The following is a 24,148-nucleotide window of genomic DNA, read 5'->3' as shown; positions in this document are numbered from 1 at the left end:
GTTTTTAAAAATTTCAAAGAGTACAGGAAAGCAGAGAAAAATGCACCATTAGGTATGAAAGCAATAATAAGTCTGAATTTGGATATTTAATATATACCTCCAGGACTTTAACGATTGTCTTTTTGGTGTACATTTCACACAGAAGGACAAAGAATTTGGCACCTCTTACATTTCCTTGCTGCAGATCAGTGTACTGTTCATAAAAGGTAGGTACACTTCTTTATCCTAGTTCTTTTCTCTTTATGCTTGTGATTGTTTGAGGTCTATATCAAAAGACACAGTAACCTGTAACACTGGCTTTCAGCAATTTGGAGGCTCTTCTGCCACACACCAGTTTCCTGAGATAACAAGCAAGCATCTCAAATCAAACAACGTAGAATCTAGAAAACAACCTTACAGCATTATCAAAACTTAAAGCTGTCTGGCACATGAAGGCAATTTGATCCACCAGTTGCACTGCTCGTCATTAGTAAGCTCATCCAAAAAGAATCAATTAAGTTTACACCCTGCTTGCCTACTCCACTATCTGATTTGCCCAAAACACATTGCAAAAGAGCATAGGCTGAAGTTGTGTCATTCTGTGAAACCAGTTCTACAAACAGGTTACACACAATGCAGAGATGCATACCGAGTTCTGCAGATCCCACTAAGAAATCAGTAAACTTACAGCCAAACAACCATTCTAACAAAAAACGCAAGTACAGCAATTGATCCTTATGACAAAGCAAGAAGTTCTAGCTTCCATGAGGATGGCTGTAGGGATATGAACTTTGCCTGGATTTAGGTTTTACTACTTTAATAGTTAGGTTAGCAAGTTTACCAGTAAGAAGCACAAATCCATTTGCATATAATTCATCACAAGATAATTTTTCCACAGTACAGCAGAGAGCTGCTTGTAGTCTCCTTCATTTGGAGGGATGTGTGCATGCAGTGTTGTATTTAATAAGAAAGAGAATTTCCTCACCAAGACTCACAGAAAAGTGTTGATAGGAAGATTGGTTTAGCTTCTCTTTATTTAGCAGTATCTCTCTGCTGACAAAATCGGGACATCTTTCCCCTGTTGTTTGTTATCAATGTCTCCATCAGCCTACGTCTAACAACTATAGTCCCAACATACCAGCAGATTATACAGCACAAGAAATCTCAGAAGAATCTCTTACTGCCAGGCTTCTCATCAAATACAGCAAGGTTACATTCTCCGTCTTATTGTACTATTAAAGCCAATATGAGAAACTTCCTGTTCTTAGCAATTTGTTTTATATGGCTGCAACAGTGTCAAACATGATGTAATACCACCTTAAGCAAGCGCCAATCACAAACGTTGTCCTATCGTTCCTGAATTCAGTAGCGGAAGTTAGTAGAACCAGTCTAGTCAAATCCATTGACACCAAACTTCAACGGAATTGGCCTCTTTCCAGAATGAAAACTGGGTTCTGTGAGCAGCATAGGCAATGGTATCCATCCAGGACAGCAGGAGCCCATAGTACAGCACACAGAGAGCACCCCGTGATGCAGTAAACAAGTCAGCGGGATTTACCTGAATTCCTCTCCAATACAAGGATGCTGCTTGTAAATACAGTTATCCCTGTGAGGTACCATACTGTACCTTTGAAGCACATTAAAAGGTACTCGTGGCAAAAAGTAGAGCTTGCAGCAATCAAATTAACATCTCTCTCACAGCAAAGCCTTCATTCACCTGACTGACTATATCACCATCTTCTGGCACATGACATCTGTAAGGCTTTTTGCCCCATCTTGGGCAGACTGAAGAAGGTTAAAGGAACATGTTTGCCATGCTGCTGCTCCAGCACATCCCTGCACAGGTCAGCAGCGCTGCCTACCAGCGTGTGGAGAAGAGCCAGCGCGCATCACCCGCTCTCTCAGCAAACAGGAAAAGAAAAATAAAGCTGCAGTAGGGAAGAGACAACTCCCTCCATCTAACGGCTGCAAAGAAACAACCACTCCTGTATAGGAAGCCATCCAAGTCTGATGTGTCGCGCAGTGAACCTACCCAGCAGAACAGCTAAAGAAAAACAATCCAGCCCTCACAGTATTATGCACAGAGACACCAAAAGATAGCTTGACCATTGATACTTATATGCTACATTAAAATTGAACCTTAGATAAACCTTTTTTTGTTTGCAAGTTTGTTTATAATCACTGATTTTTTCACAAAGATGTGTCTCTGCTTAACTCATTGGGAGGAGGCGAGCCTGATTAGCATCAGGATGAAACAGGCTGGCTCAAAAATCCCAACAACCCTTGGTGGGGGCCTCTGAGGACTTCAAGCAGGGTTTGGAGATGAGAGCAAGAAAAGCTTAAAAGGACACTCTGAAAACCCAGAACTGTATGTGATCAAAACCAAACTTTGTTTAGAAATTCCTCCTGATCTTCAAAAATCTCTCAGCCATCCAAAACAAGAGCTCACAATGCCAAATGATCTGCTTGATGCTCACCAGTCTGAGTCTTCTAAAAGTTGCAGGCATAAAGATACACAGCGCTGTAACTTGCACTCACACCATGCATTTATGCTACTGTAGTTTGAGAAGCCTACTGTAAATACACTAAACTTGTGCTCTGAGATTACTTTTCTGAAAAAACAGACAAATCCAAGTAATTGAGAGTTCAGTTGCGCCTTAAGCAAGATTAGAGAAAAGCGTGCCTCTGCAAGCAAATGTCCAAGCATAGTCAATTCTCAGGAGCATTACCACACATCCCCTTACACTTTCCATACAGCTGTGCCCAGATCTTTGTTAGCTCGGTCCAAATCCCTTTTTCCAGCTCACTCTTGCCTTCTCCTTCAAGGCCATCTACATACAGCAGAAGCCAACCCTCTTCACTGGACACATGACCTGGAAGCTTTCCTGCACAGCCACTCAGTTCCTCCACCCCATTCCTCCAAAGACATTATAAACAATGGAAAGGGCAAATTTAGTCCAAGAGACAGTTTTAAAACCAAACCGCTTCCGAATTATTTCAGTGTTAGCCCCACATTAAAAGGTTACCTTCACATTACCTCCAATTCTTGCAAGACAAAACAGGAAATATTTCAGAGGTGCCAAGGTGCCTACAGCTGTCCATGTAACATTTGTGCTAGCTCACTCTCTGAGAGAATGGGGATGAGCCATATGGAAGTGAAACAGAGTAATATATGCATTAGCAACAGATCTGCCTTTGAGAGGGCATAGTTTCTTATACTTCCAGCTTGCGTTAATACATCTCTTGCTCAGGTCACATAGTTCTTTCAGAGAGAGAGAGATAACATTAGCTTTTCAAGACGCACAAAATGGAAAGGCATATCTTTTAACTTGGATCAGTTCAGCGATATAAGACATTATCCAGTAATAATCCAGGTTTTTCTGAAACCTCAACAGCTCTAATAACTGCTATTACATGCAACTGCTTAGCAGAGAATATAAGGCAACATTTACACCATAAGAAATCACAATGTGCATTTTCCACATTCCACATAGTTCTCTACCAACTCACGTTCTCTTTAAAAACTGCAGCTTTCCAATTACAAACAAATTTTGACTACACCAACCAATACCACTAAAGTAGCATCTATCAAGGAAAACACAGGAAGACCAGCAAAGGCACCTTACAAGAGCTCCCGAAGCACAGTTCCAGACCTTGCCCTGGATTCATGCTACTGGCTGCTGCCACTGAACCCAGCAACAAGGGGATATAATTCCCTGCTTTCTGACACAAATCAGCAACACACCTTCACCATAAGGGGCTGATGGGTCACCCAAGCTCAGGCAGGCAATGACTGAACAAGCACTTGACAATTTAGGTCAGCTGGATGTGGTCCTTAAGGCTGCTATTACATTTGTTGCAGAGGACGAGCCACTGCAAAAAAAGCTTTCGGTGTATCTCCCAGCAGGCAGATAGCCTTCAGCTGTGGGAGGCATTAACATCCACTCATTGGAGGCAATGGAGCCAGAACAATTTACAGAGCTCTGCCCACAGGCCTGGGGCTTCTTGCAGGGTTATGACCCAGACCTTTTTTCCTCTTTTTTTTTTTTTTTAAAGTTCCTTCACTCCTTAATAATGAAGTGTAAATTAGTCATATTAATATAAAAGCATTAAAGCTCACGCAAATAACAAATGATGATTTGAATTATACAGCCACGTACAGCAGTTTTTTATATACCGAACATCATACTTAAGAAATACTTGAACACTGAAATGTGAAATACATTAAGTTTTAAGACACACCAGCAGCTGCAGTTCCTCAGAGCTTCCCCAAATATGAAGTTTCTAGCTATCTGCTTTATCTATGCATTGCAAAATAAACAACGTAAATAGACGCTTTGCTTTTCTAAAGTAAGAAGGATTGATCTTGCAATTGGATTTCTTCTGAAATAAGCCTGCAAGATTCTTTAGTAATTTCTTTGCCACTGAATAGGAAAAAGCACATTAGGGTTAACAAGAGTTGTGCTCACTAATCTTAATCTGAACTCCCTAAAGAGTCAACAGAGATCTCCACATATCCACAGAAGGATTTAGTTGTAAATATGAGCTTCATTGCTAAAACAAATAGAACATTAGCTGAAATAGCTGCAGGATCTCTTTTCTTTGTTTGTCAAGCTGGAAAGATGCTTAGAAGAGACAGGAATCTGTACTTATTTTGTTAAAAGTCTCCTTTTTATTTAACAGCCTAACTCTTCCTAAAATCCTCTGTAACTTGCTTCTTCATAACAAAAAGAAAACCCAAATCTTTAGATTCAGATTATGCCATCCACCCTTCGGCTTTCCCTGGAAGGCACAAGTCTCAGCTAAAAGGCAAAAACTTATAACAGGAATGTTTCCAACACAATCGTATACAGAGACTCACGTTACAATAAACCCCAAGGTTATTTTATTTAATCACGCTGAGAATCTCTCCCTTTAGCCTTACCTGTTTTCTTTGCTCAGTCAGATACTGCTTCTCAGGAGTAGAAAGCTGCAAGCTTGACCTGATCATTTATGGTTGTGACCACACCTGAAAGCTGTTACCCAGATTGGGTAACAATTTCCCCCTCGCTCCCCCAAATAAGTCTTTCCTTTTTTAACCTGTCATCCATTTAAATCTTTGGGAAAAAAAAATAAAACAATTGGTCTAAAAGGACTAAACTACATTACTAATGCAGAAGTGTAGCTTACCTTGAACAACCTACGTGTTTGAAAATTAGTTGTTTGTATTCAAATAATTAAAAAAATAGGAAATTATGAATTTTCTAGTGGACTAAATGACGTTCTCATTTCTTTATGGGATGTTCTTGCTGTGGACTAGAAATTAGGATACATCTGATCAAACAACTGTATCTGACTTAGTTTTCAAGGCATCTTAAATAATCAATGAAAATTAACATGGCACTTCTAGGGCACAATTAATCCCATGCTAAAGCAGGCAGCTGTAGAAAGTTGGGTGAAGAACACCTATTTCTCTTGGGAAAGGCAAGCCGACTAATTCAAACGTACACAACTGCCTCATACATGCATAAAGCTAATAAAATTAATTCCACATGATCTGTAGTGTACAAAGCATTGCTTATGAACTATAATAAAGAAGCCCACAGTGTGGAACAGCTGTTCTGTGCTGTTTACCCACAAGAAGTATCCAGGCCTGTTCTAAATAGAAATGGGAGTCGTGGCTTAATGCATCAAATGATCTGCTCTCCCTACTCTGAGTAACTTGAAGCCCTTCTTTTGCTTTAGAGGAGGGCAGAAGCCGAGGTGACTAACCCAAGGAGAAGATAACGGTCGTACTGTGTCCTAATAGCTAATATCAGGCACTCTGTTTCAAGAAAAATAGCGTGTTGGGGGTATCCTGTGGACCATCGTGCTCTGATACTGGGTGAGTTCTTGGTACTTGCAAGTCTTGGTGTTCTCAGAACATTTCCCAAGCTTCTGAGCATAAGTCTAGAGGAAATAATTTTGGTGTGAGGATGTGAGCTTAGTGAGGCCAGCACTGGCCAGCAGCTGGACAATATTTCCAAAGGGAACACCGCAGAAGGTGAATCACAGATGTACTGCCCTGTCTGCTGCTCAGAAAAGATTTCCTCAGTTTGGCACTCCTTTTTTTCCGATAGAAACAATTGACCGAGACAAGTATTTTATACTCCTTTTCATACCAATTTTATTTGGGAGGTTGGGAGAGGAAATAATGTGAGCTATGTGCCAAAAATTATGCACCTGCAACATAAAAACTTGATGTTTTCACACTCCAGTCAGAAGAATCTAAATAAAAGAACTGTGGGACTGACCACAGGAGGGGAGCGTGATAAGTAGAATGCATGATAAGGATGTGGGGGAAAAACATGATTTAGTAGACGATAATGCTGCATGGTTACTATTTAAAGAGAAATTGTGGAGCCAAGTGATATTCATAACTGCATTTGTTCGTCTGCAGTATTTTAGAGTTTTGTATCAACATGATACTGCCAGAGTAACTTAGAGATATAACAGAATAAAACCAGATTTTCCTGCACTGTAATGTCTGGAGGGGGTTGATAAATTAATTCTGAAGATATTTTACATAGATCCCATGTTTTTCTTCCAGTCCTACAGCCATGAGCATATTCTGCATGTGAGCTCTTTTTGCAATACCTTACAACCAAAATTATAAATATAGAGGTAGCAAAAATGGAAGCACAATCTTCACACCTTCTCAACATGGACAGACAGATTTTTGACCAATATCCAAAAGGCTGTGCTACTTACTACGCAACTCAGAATTGAGCCCAAATCACAACTGCGTTGCTTCTGTAATTTTATTTCTACGCATTGACATCATGTTCTCGCTATGCCAAAAGTGATTGCTTTTTCCCCTGTGATAGAATTTTCTTCCTAATTCATTCTGGAGATTTGAGTATTACAGGACGGGGATGCTGTTCTCTGTGGCTGGCTGAGAAACACACAGGGAACTCTCCACATTATACTATGAGGACATGGGTCACTTGCATTACTTACAGTGTCTGTAGTTTACACTTTTCAATTAGGAGGCAATCAGCATGTCATTATGAGTAAAAATTGTTGGAATGACCTTTGGACTGTTTTTTTATCTGGTGAATCCCCAGGGGCAGCTCGACTGAAAGAATGACAGGAGAATGAGCTGAGCTAGACTCATGATAAATAAGAACAATTATCACACTTATTATCTGATAAATAATGTATCATGATTTGCCATTTATCCATCACAAAACACCTACTTCAGGAAAAAGCCTGCAGCCTGGCTTCCTTTTATCCAACCCTGCTTAGTGTCAGGTATTTGTGCTAAGGGAACATAAAAGGAGTGTTTACTCAGAAGCAGAGAGCCGCCTCTGCATCCTTGATCATTTCAATCAGGGAGGATGAATTATGGCCCTCATAGAAGCAACAAATTGATTCTTCTGACTCACTGCTGCATGTTTAAGTACCAGAGACCCATCACAGGAAAAGGTACTAAACACTCTGACCCTCTAGCTCAGAAAAGACTTCAAAGCACTTCACACATTACAGAGATTATTCTCCTTTTTTCATGGGTGAGTGCTCTAAGGTACAGGACAGGCAGACCAATTTTTTTCCAAAGGCAGTGCCTGAATAGCAGAACTCAGACCCATGAGCAATACAGCCTGCCCTGGGATTTGCCCAGGGACCCACGTTTGCTGCTCCCCAGCTCACGGGTCCTCAGCCCCACCGCCAGCAAGGATCAGGATATTATACTGCACGCTAACATATATTAAGGAAACCAGCAGCGATGTCCGTTTTCCACAGGGTACCTTAGCTGCTGCCCCTCAATCAGCTGAATTGTAATTGCTGCAGGGATCAGGGGCACTGGGCTATAAAAGGTAATCTCTGTTTCTGTCTAATTTTATTCTGTCTGCATTTGTGAATGAAACTCTTTCTAGCGTCCTAGATGGAGCCCTACATAAAATTTTCAGACTTCTGAGTTAAGTATCACCATTCATATTAGACACCCAACCTTAATGGAAGCAGCTTGACTAAAATTACAGAAGAAATCCGTACGGAAGCCAACAGAAAACCAGATTGTACAGTCCTGTCTCTGTTGCAGTTATTTGGCACACAGAGGTCCCTCTGCCTGAACAAAGTCACTGTCTGGAGATTCAGCCCAGAGTAAGAACTCACCAGCTAAATAATCCTGTCCTCTAGCAAAAAACATAATGCCGACTGAACATGACTCTACCAATCTGTACTCAGCAAATGCTGAAACTATACATAAACCGCTAAATATATTCAAAGTATAGGAAGGAAAGACAAAACATTTTCCTGTTATGAGATTTCATTATAGCAATTCCAACAAGCAAAAATGTACTCTAGCCACTGACATTCAGTAAACAACTTGGACATTTTGAAAATCCACTACCTTTTTCCCAGGATATTTAATTTATTGATTCGATGCCATTTTTAAAGCATGCAATTTTCTTTTTCTTTTGTTACTATTAATGATTTTTATCCTTTCCACTTATTTCGCTTTTACATCCCTCAACCCTGGTCAACATTATAGTTCTAGATTTCAAAGCTGATATTTAACAGCTATGCTTATTTGCTCAGGCATTTAAAAAGTCTTACAGACATCTGTTCCATTTTTTTTTTCAGTATTTTCTTCATCCATTTCATAGCATTTCCATTCCATCTTCACATTTCCTCTTGTGTGACTCTGATTCTCCTAAAACCGTTTTACCTGCACATCACAAACAATGAAGCTTAAAATAAATCCCTAAGTAGTTAAGCTAATGGGGAAAAAAAATATCGTTTTCATGTAATATAATTAGTGGGGAGAAAAATATGCTTTCCATTCCAAAACACAGAACTATTTGGCTATTTCAACTATGGTATTTTGCAGCCTAACCCAGAGCTCAGCAATATCCCTTTAAAAGGGCATTTGAACACAGGCTTTCAGGAAATAAGCACTTTCAGGTAACTCACACAAAAATCAAAGGCAGAAGAGGATTAGAGAGAAGGGGAATACTGAGGAAGAGGCAGCATGCTACCAGAGGAAGGTCCAGAAAAAAAGGCTATTGGCAGAATCTTAAGGGAAATTTCACCTTAAGTTTTACTCTTCCATGATCTAGACACAAAAAGCCTAATAGCAGTTAACCTGCAAAGTGAGGTTTTCTGATTAATTAAGGAAATTAATTAATCCCAGACAAAAAAAGGAAAAAAAGCCTTATTTTTATTTCTGAAAATGTAGTTCAAAAAAATATCAAGTGCTTTACAATGACACTGACAGTTTTCCTGCAGGTTTCCAGCTGTGTCTTCTCAATGACCCAAGTCCTAAAGATTTCATGGAAAAATATACACAAATCTTAAAGACAAAAATTAATTTGTTAAATCTTTTACTCCTTTGTTGAGGTCCTAGCTTCTTAGATATCTGTTCTTTGGAGGAGTAACTTACTAGTAAATATTTTTCACCAATAGTCTGTCTCAGATGGAGTTTTATTTAACAAGCTGTATTAATCATAAATCAAGTTTTTAAAGCTCCATTTTACTGAAAGGATGACTTGTTTATAGACTATTCTTGCCATATTTTTATACACCGGTTAGTTACACCAAATGGGTAAAGAAATTTTGAGGGAGTGAGATAATCTTAGCAATAAATCCGAGATGGCCATTTAAAGGTAAGCACTTTTCCCCTTTATGTACCTGCTTTCATGTCCACATTCATGCTTCTGCGTTCAGCACTCCTTAAGTTCCAGATTATGGATTTTTCTGGGACTGTCCTGTGCCTGAGTATGCTATTTCTGGTTTTTACTATTGAGTAAAGCTTATTCAGCCACTTGGGGAAGGCACTTCCATTATTCTTTTTTGCTAACGTACCATCAATGCTAACGGTTGAAAATTGACATCTGATAATAAATGGAAATTCCTAATGGAGAAACCTGAAGCTGGTTGTCCTTGAAATACATGCAACTTCATGATATTCCTACTATTGCATTCGGCTTCAGTTTTAATCCACCTCCTCCACACTTTCTGCGTCAGACCTTCCCCTCTGCAGGGAAGGCTTCGGAGAGCACAGCTGCACCGTGGAGGCATATAACTACCAAACCATGACCAAAGCACTAGCGTATAACCCTGTGATGCCAAATAAAGGTAACAGACCACTATGCTTAAGACTGTGGATTAATTCTGTTTTCTAATATTTCCTGGAATATTCTAATATTTCCAGCAAGACAGAAATCAAATGCATTTTGGGTCAGACTGAGAACACTATCTCATCTTTGAGTAGAAAGAACAGGTAGAGGTGAGGCAATTTTGTCCATGTGTTGACTAATGAAGGGAGATAATCAGGAATTTGAAGGCAGACGGCACTGCCAAAGCAGATGAGCAGGCCCTGGCTGAGAAAGGCATTTCTCCTGTTGCTCCTTGCTTGTAGTGCTATTATTCTCACATTAAAATCCAGTAGGGGAAAATACTGAAGCAGAATGAAGCAGTCATTGCTAAAAGGCAAAGCGGGGCAGGGGAGGGGGAAGGGAAAGAAGGTTTACTAAGAAAACATGGTCTAAACATGCTAAAGCATTAAAAACTGAGCAGCTCTTACTTAGGGCACCCTGTGTCTCCAGGGAAATGCTGTTCACGGCAGCTCCGACTGTCATGAATGGGGTTCAGTTGCAGCTGGGCTCGTAGGATCTGACAGTGCACAGCATCTCTCAAGTAATATCCACCATCCAAATAGTCAAGCTGGGGAAGTAAAGTAACAGCATGAAAAACTGATATTTTCCGTCTTACATGTATATGCACACACACACAAAAAAACCCCAAACATGACAACACCACAAATTAAAGGCTAGAGATTATTTACATAAAACAAAGAACTGATGAGGTGATTGAGAGGAGAAAAAGAATAAAGTGTATAAAATCAGGAAGCAGGTGCTAGAAAAATCCCTCGGTTTTTAAAGGTCTAGTGGAAGGAATGGTCAAAGTCTATGAGAACAGGCTGAGTCTCAAAGGGCTGCAGCGACAGAAATTAACCGCCCATCTTTAGGGAGGAAAACCCAACAATTGAAAAGACCAGAAATTAGAACCTAACATTTCAGCCACTGTCAGATGTCCAACCTCAGCATCTTCAAAGTATGTTGGGAGAAAACAGACCTCTCAACTTGGACAGAAAAAATGTGGGATATGGTGGGTAGTGGGGGGTTGGAGGAAGTAACACTGCCCAGACACTGTTTCCTTGCCATCATGTTGTATTACTAAAAGTATCCTGTGTTTTTCATTAAGGTAGAAAATATTAATTAAACCCTAAGAGTGAAAATTATAGCTTTGCCATTACTGCCCATATTCAACAAACCATTGAACACAGTGGGATTATCTAACGATTTCAATTTTGATTTTCAGTGTTGGACATGCCACAACACTTCCATTTTTATCCTCTTCAAAATTGAGGCAGGACAGCTGGCAATGCAAGGAGCTTCTGAGCCAGTAGAGGGAGTAAAGACGGACTGGTCAGATATTAAAGTGTTAATTTGAAGTTTAAGTCCAAATAAAATTGTAACTGCAGAACAACAACAACAACAAAGAAATTTGTTTTAAAAATCTACAAAGCTATAGATTAGATTAGAATGTATTTTATCTTGTCTCATGATGGGCTGAGAATTAGAACAAAAGCTAAGATTCCAACCATTTTCATAAGGCCAGGACTTTCAGCACTTTTCTGCTTCAGTCTGGACTTGTAAAATGGGAGACGTAACACTTGTTTGCTTCATAATATTTTTGTCGGGGGAAATATGTTCAGATTGTCAAGGGTTGAGGCGTTACAGCCTGAGGAACCGCAGACTTTCCTTGGCTCAGTGGGAGGTGACCCTCCAGACTGCAACCACTGAATTAACAAAACGGGATTTGGTCTGATATGTCAACATCAACCTGGTGCTCCTGACATCATCTGCTCAGCAATACCATCAGCACAAGATGTGCCAGTAGCTTTAGGCATAATTCATTATTGCTCTCTTATGTTGTGTTGGCCAGTACTAAATGACTGCAAAATATTTGTAAGTCTGGGGTTAGGGCTTTGCAAAGAGGGGTCCTGGCTGAGAATCTGAGAGTTGGTGCCAGGTCAAGGACAGGACTCTGGAATATGCCGGGATGAGGAAGAGATGCAATTATAGGTACCCCACCGCACTGGCTGCACCCTAGTTCTGGTTCTGTGCCACCCATATCAAGTGGACTATCAATTAGGCAAGCAGAAACAACCACCTTGGCAATACAGGAACAGGAGGGGAGCAAGCTGCCTCACCCAGACATTTGCAACATGGACCAGCAACATGCATTCAGAATGGAGTGGAGTAACTATAGTTTCTCCAGCATCTGAGCAGTTCTGCTGAGCTGCTAGCGTTGGGGTTCACATCACTGTCACTAGCACACTCATACGCACGTGCCTAAGAGGATATGCAAGAAATTAAACCTGAAAGGATCCTTCTGCTGATGTTCATTTTCATCAGTTTGCATTTCATTAAATGTCGTTCATTTGTATTTCGTGGCACCTCATTACTATACTTTATCCAGCCATTAATTGCAGAGGTGGTGCATAACTGCAGAGCTGTCCTCTCTGCCTGCCTGGAAAACTGCAGTGCCAGCATAGGCTGGGGGAGCTGCAACCAGAAAGACCAGCACCCAGAAGAAGCAGTAGCCTCCAAGAAGACAGTGTCTTGGGACACAGTGAGTCTAAGTGGGGTTTTAGAAATAGAAGCACTACAAATGACAGCTCTGCAGCCAATTGCTCTTTTGGCCTCACTGCCTTTTTCTTCTCTAATGTCTTTTAACTTATGTGTCAACCAACCTGTTCTGCTTCTAGCACAACATTTGAAAGAGGAGTGGCTCAGCCTACAAAGTCTGAAAAGTCACTGTCCAAGCACAGAAGCTTTTTAAGGAAAAAAAAAAAGGTATATGAAACTTGCAAACAACAGTTGGTAAATCTATGTATTATTTTAACCAATACAAAATAGACGTCAAGCATGAGACACAGTGTATTTGTGGAGTGTTGTTTATTAAACTCAGCCCCACTGCACAGCTCCTAGATTGCTGCTGCAGCCTTGAGGTTGCACACTGCTGTTTTTCTGTGACAGCTTAACAGATCTGCAAAGCGACTGGGGAAGCAGGGCGGCTCTCTCTCTGCCCCTCGTCCCATCCCAGTTCACCTCATGCCTGCCTGCACAGGACCGCCAGCTGCCTGAGGCTGCGCTAGGAGCACAGCTGCCCCCGTCATGCCTTGTGGCTCTGCACAGAGTGACTGCACTAGAGGTCACTGTGGCTGGAGATGAAGAAGGGGCTCCTCTGGGTATCATCTGTCATTCGTGCTGTCACTAGAGAATTAGGAAGATCAGCTCCATCAAAGACCCTTCTGACATCCTGGAAACAGCTTAATGCACTCTATCAATTCTGCAAGAGACTTGTGTCAAACAAAATTCAAAGGCTGAGAACACACACAGGTTAAGGAGAAGCAGAAGCTTTCCAACAGCCAGCAGGGTCCATGCGCTACACCACCTCCCTGGATGTTAAAGATAAAGACATAAGCATGGGATCTAATGCAGCTGCATGCACACACACATAGACACACACCCTGCCATGATTTGTTCTCATTTCAGTGTAAATAATGTCCGTTGGTCACAGAAAAACTAACTCCAGGCATGCAAAGCCTGCGTTGCTGCCTTCTGCTTTGGAAAAGGAACACAGCTCCGCAAGAGCAGAAGGCACCAAAGGCTCTTCTCTTTGCCCTGTACCTCACCCACCTGGGATGAGTGAACAAAGTAGATAAGAGCAGTAAACTTGTGCACTAGCACCATTATTTTCCATTGTTTGTCCTCAAGAGGTACACTTCAGGACCTCTATTAAAAGCAATGTTGTATTGGCCTTAATTGCTACTTTCCTTAGTTAAGTCTTTTACAGACAAACATAACAGTTACGTCTGCTCTATACCAGCCTGCATCTCACTTAAAAGGATAAGCCCCATCCTACCATCACTGGAAACCTCAGAATCAATACTCCGTTCTTTCCTCATTTTTAATAATGCCTTCATCACTGTAAGTATCTCTTGCCTTCCAGAATATATTAAATGATGTAACAAAGTCATTTCATTTCCATTCCAACTAGAAACTGATGTATATGTGATTTTAATTATTGATTCATTGTTTGTTTGCTGGTTTTATTTTTTAAAACACACAGCTCTGTGCACGCTTGTTATTGAAAACAAGCTCTGCCTACACAGAGCAGCTGCAGGATCACACACTGTGGGAAACCTCTCGCATGGTGTTTGATGTACTGTACCACAAGTCTCTTGCTTCTGATTTAGCATCTTTCTTTGAATCCATGTAAGTTGTTCTTGTTGGTGCTGTTGTGGTTTTTAGGAAATTAAGAGTCAGAACAAAGACTAAAAACTATTCAAAAGACTCTAGAGCAGAAAATCGTTTTGTTTTAGAATATGTGGCAATCACAAAAGGAGCTTTAATTAAGAGGAACTGAAGAGACAAAAGGGCTGATCTTTCAAACCTACAGATCAGTGATGAACTTCAGGATCACACATTTCAAAGACTTCAACTGCTTTAAAGTCACATATCCTAGATTTATGTGCCAAAAGTTTCATACCCCCACCACTGCAAAAAACTAGGGCTAGTACCTCAGCTACTGTCAGCTGGTGAACGCAGACTGAATTCAGTGCAGCCACAATGGTTTACACAAACTGACGGTCTCATCCTTGGACTCACATGTGTGTGCAAGCTCTAATTCTTCATCCAGTTCAATAGGCTGTAGAGTTTATTTTCATTAGGATTGTATTCACTTAAGTGTTCATGTGACGAGAAGTACATGTTACATCCCAAAGAATATGTAAAGCTGTGTGAACATCCTCAATTGTTTCCCAAGGTTTTGAGGACTGAGTCATACGTGTTTCCAAGACCCTGGAATGTCAAGTATAAGAAAAAAGGAAAAAGTACTTTTATATCTACAAAAAAAGAGAAAGGAAAATGCTCATAACTCTCACCATAAGTAACAATTAATCTGACCTTTTAACCAGCCATTACTGTCTTGCCAACACACAAGGAAAATACAACCGTACCTGCCACAACCTAACACCAGGATTTGGAAGCCCTGTTAGCAAGCTGAATAAGCAGATGCAAGCATTTATCTTGCCAAAAATGATCCAACTGAAAGCGCCCCCAGTTACAGCAGCACAGAACTCTGTGAGTAAATTAGTCAGCTCAGAGCTCCATATTGCTGCAGCTAGACTGTTTCCAGCATCTAAGCTTCCCAAGTGTGATGTGTTTATACCGCATGAAGGACTAACCTTGCCCTCAGATGTGCCCTCGTGCACAGTTTGTCTTTGACTTCAACTTTGTAGTAAGGGATAGTATTTTATTGCTGCCTCACACTACCTTCTGTGGCCAGTAAGGAAAGGAGTTTTTACTCTCCTCTTTACTCCAGTGTCCTCTCACATTTCTCACCCATCCGCTCAGGAGAAGAAAGGCACCCGGCATATTTGAACCAATCCCCCATAGCGACTGTTTCCTACGGTAGGTATGTGGTCCAAGGCATAATGTCATCCTTAAAGGTTATGTCCATCCCATTCACTTTATTTAAGAAAAAAAACCCACACTCTTAATGTTTTTCTCCTGAGAGGGAAAATGACCTTTCATTGCAGAAAAACATACTAGCTGCACCATTAATGCTGAGGAGTCAAGTCCTCACTGCTTTGATTGAAGAGCTATGTGAATAGCCAACCTCCTCTCACTACTGTAAAACTGTAACGCCACGTTTTGAGCTGCTTACACCGGCTGCTGTCAGTTACGCTTAATGCAAATGGTGCATATACAGTTTACTGTACATTGTAATATCTCTCTTTATTTAATAGGGAGACTCCCTTCCACCCAAAAGTCATAGCATTTAATGTGTCACATCAAGGAATGCCACACACAGTCCGGTGTCGATGGTTTCAATATTACGTGTGTACCTACAGCTCAAGTAGGTATCTATGCTAGAGAAAATCTGTCAACATATGATATGCAGTAATTATTAAAGTACCTCATTTCTTTGTTTATGACACTCAGTTTAACATATAAAGTTCATCATTAGTTAAATTGCTCTGTGCAGAGATCTTCCTCCTACTCCAGATACAAAAAGTAGGTGTTTGGCCAATTAAGCCGTTTGAGTACATAGGTATTTTTGATCATCTTCATTCACATACTTACATATCTCCATTCTTAAAATAAGGCGCTGACTACATGGGGGTGTGAGGGAACACTGTGTTTCTCTGTTTCTTGCCTTTTTGAGACAGAAAATGCACACTTTGGAATAATGAATAGTCCTTTTATTGCGATGGGTAGTTGTGAAAAGAAACCTATACTGTGGATTATTGTAGGGACCTACAGGCTGTGCCTCCATTTAGCTCTACTTTCGTGTATTAAACTTTTGAGCATTACCCAGAGTATAGAGACTACCTTACACACATTTATGCCCAGGACATTTATGGCAGGTATTAATCATACAACCTACCTGCGTTTTGAAGACATGTACCTGGATATCACAGATGATGCCTGAAGAAACCCAGGCCCTCGTGGAGTGTCTCAAGACCGGAGGTTCCTGCAGACTGGATTTACCCACTGCTGTCGCACATCTGCTTCCAGCTCAGTAATGGCAGGGGTGAGTTCTGGTCTGCACAGAGCAACATGGACAGAACAATAGCTGTAAGTTATATTTCATATGTATTTCTCCCCGTTGCTTTGTAAATACTCGTGGTTTCAAAATTGCTGAAGTTGTTACACCTCTTTGTCCAGTATTCCTTTGCTCTAATACTACGTAAAAATATTAGTAGATACTTTCCTCCATAAAATGCCTGAAGTGCAGGGTATTATTACTTCTTCAAGCAGGGAGGGACTGCACAGTCTTCCACACATTCACCAGGATGTATTTGAAAGCCATTGCTCTGCGCAGTGGAATAAGACTGGTTTGTCCATGTCTTAGCAAGCTCACAGGTGTCTGCCTTCAGCAAGGCTCACCTGCCGTGATTACTGACCCCTGGCAATCTGCAACAACAAGTGCAACCTTTGAAACCATCAGGAACATAAGACACAAACCCACTGCGATACTGGGGAATCGATTTTGCAGCAAAATATTTAAAAAAGAAAATCAGTATGAATAACTTCATGATTTTCAACATCAACAACTTCTAGGATGTTTTTCTTTGAAATTGGTCAAATGAACATCTAAGCCGGCATTTCAATTTCAGGGAGCAACTCATGCTGTTCAGATCTAGTATTTGAATGTTTATAAGTAAGACCTTCTTAGCCCTTTGTGGAGACACGGCCTTTCCTGCCCCATTTCCAAGACAAGCCAAGTGTGACGTGTGTCTCTGCAACACCGAGCCAAGTCCTGCTGCCTTCCACCAGCCAAACGCCCCAGCTCCCACTGCAGCCTGCTCAAGAATGGCTGCAGCTCAAAGTATTTTAGTGACAGCTTATTGTCTGCAATTCCTTTCAACAGAAAAGCACCTGGAAACATCCTTGGTGTACTGTTAACAAGCAATCACCGTGTACATTTCGAAATCAAAGATGGAAGTGGTGCCTGAACCACTAAAATAAATGGTTTGTCCAGCTCATTACCCATTAGCAATGGTTTGGGGGTTCTTGGGTGCCATATGAACATAGTAATGGGTGCTACTTACATTACAGCTTTTGTAGTGCGTTGTTACTAATGCTAATTAATGCCTAGAAAGTAATAGCCTCATTCCTTACCTCATGGAGAAGCAGATGAGTGAAAGCAGACTTCTGCAGAGCAGAGGAGATTATCAGGGGCTCAATGACTATTGGCTTTTGCATTTGCCAAAACACATCCCGAGACTCTAGTGGGATGTTTTAGGAGAAAACAAGGACATCCAGATTCTAACAGAAAGCAGACAAAGCAGGGCTGGAGGGGAGAAGGAGAAGGGAATCGTATTGAGCACACAGATGAGCCACCTCCACTCATCCCTGTAGCAGGTACAGGAGCACTGCTACCTAGTTCATCTCAAGCAGAAGGCATTTCAAAGGCAGGAAATGAAACCAAAATTAATTCAGAGAAATCCTTGCGTGCCCAAGATACAGCATTCATCCAATGGCAGTCCACGGGGAAACAAAGAGCTGCAAATTGAAATGGGCACCAGGGTCCCATTCTGTTCAAAGACAGCCTCAGCCGCTGCTGCCAGCACAGCTGCAGGGGGGCGGGGGGTGTCAAATCCTGCTCTGAATTCTTCCCCCTCATGAAGGCAGCAAGGTTTTTTGTTCAGGAATTAGGGAAAAGAGAGATTCATCTCATCCCAAGGAGTGCAACACTGATGCAACAGGTCAGTATTCAGGGGGCTGCTTTTGCAAATGGGCAGCCAGGCTGACCAGAGAGAAAAAAATACATGCATTTTAGGCAGCCAGTGATAGAGGTTTCATTGGGTTTTCTGCTAATAAAGGTCCTGACAGTCCAAGCCCTATTCCAGCTAAACAATACATTTCTGAAAGACTTAAATAGAAGAAAGATCTTGCTGGAAATAGCATGGGGATCTCTTACTCTCCAAGCATGTATTTTTTTGTAGCAGAATCCCAGTCTCTCACTAGCAGCTCTGTCAATAAGAAAAAACACATGTTCTTAAGCTGAAGCGAGTCACACGCAGAATTTGGTGAAGTAGGACTATTACCCAAATGGAAAGCAGAAATGAGCCCCAAACAACCCCTTCTCTTCCTACAGGACTAGCACACACAGCACAAGCTCCCTTCCCTTCAGAAGGTGACGTGATGCTGGTTTAGACAGATTTATTCAGCAATAAGGCAAAACTTTTCTTTTGCTGGCTGGGTCTCATCCCTCTTAACGAAAAAAACAAATGAGGGAAAAAAGGGAAACGGCAGCTGTGATTTCTGTACCCCAGCACAAATTGCACAAGAACATCTGGGGTAGAACTTTGCCTCACTTCCGGACAAAAAGAGAGCAGAAGACTGTGAAAGCAGAAAAGGGAGAGCAATTTTAATGGCAGGGATCAGCACTGGCATCTAGAATCCCCACTGTGATAAAGCAGACAACATTTTCCTGGCAAATTTAAAGTCCAGGCTGTAGACATTTTCATCTGCCACTTAAAAAAAAAAAAAAAAAAAGACTTTCATATGGCATGTCAGTATTTTTTCTCTCTCATTGTCATGTACAACTGCAGCACCAGTGGAAGCACCTCTGCCTCCATCTTGGATTAATACAAGTGACATTTCTCCTCAACTATTTTTTATATAGCTACTGTCAGTCATATCAACTTTAAAATCTCATTTTAGTCAGAACAGCCTTGAAAATGCTGCCTAACTTCCCTGGAAGTCTGCAAGTATTTTTATTTATTCTTATTTCCAGTTTGGCTTGATTTTTCTACTTTTTTTGACAATTTCTCCTTTATGTGATCTGTCTGGCAGTGCCATAAAGCAAGCAGAGAGCAAAGAAGCAAGCCCTAGAAGCTAAAAATTGTGGAATAATATCTAAAAATCTCCATTTAAAAAGCAGCTTTTCTCTAAATGTCCTTCAAGCTTTAGATTTACCTTCTGGAGAGCTTGATCTATTTTTAGTTCACAGGGTCAGGAGACCTTTCTTTGCCAATTGCTAGATGGTCAAGCGTTCAAAAGTTATTGACCAGCTAGGAGAGCAATAGTACAAAACTGTTTTAGGTCTCATGACCCTGTCTCAGCCAAATGGATCGGTTTTGAGAAACCCTGAGGATAATAAATTATATAGCCAAATAGACACATTAAAACATTGTGGCTGCAGAGAAAACCAGAAAGTGCTGTGGTGATGATAAGCTACCTTTTAACTCTATAATGAGCATAGGTCAGAAAGTGGCTTTTAATTTACTTGGAGCGCAGTTGTTTGCATGTGAAGACCTTGGTTCCTCCAGCAGGCGAGGAAAGCTAAATACACCACTCCGAAATCTCTTCAATTTAATTCCGGTGAACTCCCCTCACACCATTCACCTCCCTTACAATTAATTTTGGGACAATGTCAGGCAAATAGACGTACAAACAGAAACAAAGCAGGCATCACTGCAGCTGTTCTGTAGTAATGCAAACCTCTCTTGAAGATAAAGGAGAACAAAAGGAAAGGGCTATTAAGGGATGAATAAAGTAAGATACTCTAATTTTTTATTATAGTAAATTGCCTATGAAGCTTACATAAAGCCACAAGAAGGAAAGGAGAATCTGACAACAGTGTGCACAATGCAGAGTTTCTGGTGTTGTAAAATGAAGACTTGAGCACCGGTTCACAAGCCAGACGGGGTGGGTCAGCTCCTCAGAGGCAGGGCAGGTCTCCCCTACTCCAAGATGGGTGAACAGAATGAGGATACAGCTGAGGAAAAGGCATAGTGCCTTGGCAGAGAGGTTATAAGATGTTCCGCACTGGACTCAGACGCTATTTTTCCAGGGGAATGCTACAAAATGTCATGTCCTAATCCTTATAGCAGCCTAATAAACTCTGCCAAGCTTTCCAGAACAGACAGAAGAGGAAAAGCAGAATGCTTTAATGATCCATTAACCCACTGATGTGGGTTTATATTTTAAGGGAGCTTTAGGCACGTAGTCTGAAGCAGAGAAGAAGCGGCTTTGTTGTTGGCCCAGCCCAGCCTTTGCCAGAAGGGGTCAAGCTCATTTTTCAGACTTTGAAGTGGGTCCATTGAGAAGGTCTGAGATAGCATAAAAAGGAATTAAAAAGAAATTAAGAAGAGACGAAAATCCTTCAAGAGTCTGTTAAGAAAAAGCCACGTCCTTTTTGATTTCTCTGAAGTTACAAAGCATCCCTTAATGTTCTTCAGTCCCTGCCTTCCTGCAGCTCAGAGTGGCTGTACCTGTGTCACCGCTGTAACAAGACACATCGCCTGAAACAGGCCACTACAATTCTTCTTTTTTTTAGTATTTCTTTCCGTGGGCTGGCAGCAGATCCTTTGGAGGAGTAGAGTCCTATGAACGCTTTGAGTTTGCTGACACAAATTCATTCTGCATCCATAATGCCAGGCAGCTGCAAGTGATCCTAAAATCCACTTATTTCACCCATACAAAAAAAATTGGGATTATTAGCTTAAATATAGCTTTCCAGGTTAAGGCATATTAAATGCCAGGCTAAAGAGTTTTATATTGACAGTGACAGCAGGATCTTAGTCCCTAGGGCTGGGTGTAGGAGTTTGGCAGCTCAACATAGTCAGACAGATGTCTTCCCCTTCCTCGCCTTCAGTCATCCAAGTACCTCTGCTAGCTTGTTATTCTAGGCAGCTGTCTATTTTACTGGTATGACAAGGCTTGTGTAAGTCAAGTAACTTAGATGCATGCTTCATCCATTTTCTCCGGGACTGGTTTTGTTCTAACACATATAAAGACGGTTTATTTTATCAAATCAGGAAAAAAAAAAAAATCCTAGATGTCAGGGAAAATACACACAGGACATCCTACAGGGCTGCTGTGGCAGAGAGCAAACACTACATCCCAAATTTGTCTTCTGGTGCAGCAAAATAATAACTAGAAACTCTGAAGCTCAAAGGCATATTTGGATTTCAGCTTCAATGTATGGACCTACATAAGGTCATGAAAGCAAGCAGCTCAACAGAAAATGCCTCTCCTGCACCTTTTCCGCGTGCAGCTGACATATGTTTTTTTGATGGGGCATGTTCTCTCTCATTATTATGAACAGCACCACAACTATCTGTTCTTGTGCAGCAGCTGTAACTCAAGTAATTTCAATGGAGATCGAACACGTAAGCCACGGTAACAAGTCCGGAGATGCCTGTTACTTTTATCGGCCCTATGCTCTTTGTATAGACATAAGAAGCAATGAATCTGTCATCAGTATTTACTCATTCCTCCTCATCCTTATACCTCAACACCTCATAATCTTTCATGCACTTGCCCTCATGCTCTCTAAGGCAGTTTTGATGTTTTTTATCTCAGAGGTGAGAACTTGAGGAGAGGGGTGCACACAGGCTTGGTCTTTCTCTCTCTCTTTCTCTCTCTGCCTACCTCAAGTTCCCCATTTGTAAGGTAAACACAAAATCACTTCAGAAACCTGTAGCAGATGAGGGAATCAAGCCCACTTCCCAGCCTAGCACAGCATCCTGGTTCCACAGGCAAACCCCAATACAGGAGGGGCAGATTCTGCCCCAACCCATGGCCAGGTACACGCACCGAGCACCAAGCGTTTCTGCTGCTCAGAGGCAGGAGGACCTCAGGCTTCACAGCATATTTCACCACAGATCCATCTTGGATGGCACTCTTAATTCCCTAAGCATACCTGATGCTGTGCAAAGGGAACGGCTGTTGAAAGGAAGCTGACTTCATACAGTGAGTTGATATGGTTTTCATCCTTTAACATGTCCCTCTCTTGTTTCTTTGTCTTTTCCGTCAATTAGAATTCTTTAAAACTCTGCATGAAAAGTGAATAACAAGCTCCAGCTCATTTTACCTCGTAACACAAGCTGTAAATAACATATTCCCAGTCATTCCTATTCTGTGACTTGAACTTTAGGCTGAAGGGGTTTATGTGTGTTACCACTGAAAATATAACTCTAAGGCAGGTTGTGCTTAGTAGTTAACAGTTATATGTGGCATATCCGGGCTGAGGAATCATTACACCCCCTGCGAGCAATTCAGTATTTATATATAATGATCTCATTACCAGGCAGCGATTCCAATTTTATCTAGCCTTCAGTATTTCTTGAAGCAAAAAAGCATACAAAGGGGGTTCAAAATGCCAAGCCAATCAAACTATATATTGATGGACAATTACTCAGCTGCAGGTCAGCATAAATAGAAAAAGAAAAAGCAGTATCCTTCACCTAGACTGAGCTGTCTTACCTTGTTTCATTGTCTCAGTCTGTACCGAGGATTGGCACAAGCTGCTTCCTGAACGTGGGATCTAAGTAATTCAGTGAAGTTTCCACCAGAGCACTGTTGCTTCAGAAGACGCCATGCGAAGATTTTCCTTCAATTTCTATCCACATGGATCTCATCTCCCTCCTCTTCTACCCTCAGAGTTTCACCCTGAGTCCCTGTCTGGATAAAATTAAACTTTCCTCATTGCTTCCACACCAGGTGACTGAACTGGGCTGAGACAGGAGACCTGCTGAAAATATTCAGAGGGCAGAGAATATGTATTTCTGTACTGTACTCAAAAGTTCTTATTCGGCACACCAAGATCCTGGTCTTCATTCTGTTCTTTGTTAAACCAATGGCATTATTTTGCATTTCCCTTGGAGAAACTAAAATACCTGATATTCCCAGAGGATGCCCCCAGCAATCAGCCTAGTCAGGGTCTTTACATTTACAATCTCCCACTTATTAGATATGCCTCTTATCATACTAATTAGGTTCATGTGTCGCTTGCTTTACATGAACTTCCCACATGGAAGCAGGACCTTTTTTCCTCACATTAACATGTCATTCATAAGCACTGGCTGACTTTTTGCAACATTTGTCACTATTTTGGCTCCTTTTTCATCTCCTTGCTTGTTCTGGAGCCTGCGATGAAGACTGCAACAAGAGTGCTTTGTGGTATGAAAAAAAATTCATTCCAGTGCCACAAATTGTAACGAGAAGAGGGCTGGGAATTAATCCTGTCTCGTCACGACAATCTTGAGATTGGAATTGCACAGTCTTCCTCAGACTTGGGCACTGCAGCATCCATCATTCTCACCCCAGCAACACCTACCAGGCTGCAGAGAGAAAATGCTTCTGCTGCGCTCCCAACACATATGACAGTGAAAATAAAATACAACTGGCTGCTGGTTACAAATCCCAAAATATTACTTTCTTACCTAAAATACTAAGCAAAACCATTCGCTTGAAAAACTATCTCAGAAAGAAAGGATGCCCTACTAACCAAAATTTGTTACTGTCCAATCCCCGTGGGTTCAGTTCACCAGGACCCAGACATACGCTCTTTTGCTGTAAGGAAACTAAGTAGGTTTTCTTTCTAGCGGTTAGTGATGTGTGAAGTGAGTACGCATGAGTATATTTTTCTTAGCTTGTGGGTTCTTGGCTTGTTCCTCTACTTGAGTTTCTTTTAGAAAAACTTCAATCAGGAAATATTAATTATCTCTAAATAGATGTTGGTTTCCCTGATCTTCAGTTTCTAAGCTCTGTTGTGTCTTCAGCAATGGTTGTCACCCATCTCCATAGCTGTATCCAATGTGCTACTGTCTCAG

This window comes from Cuculus canorus, chromosome 4 (genome assembly GCF_017976375.1).
Source record: "Cuculus canorus isolate bCucCan1 chromosome 4, bCucCan1.pri, whole genome shotgun sequence".
In the NCBI taxonomy this organism is placed as follows: Eukaryota; Metazoa; Chordata; class Aves; order Cuculiformes; family Cuculidae; genus Cuculus; species Cuculus canorus.
This window is presented reverse-complemented; position numbering follows the sequence as displayed.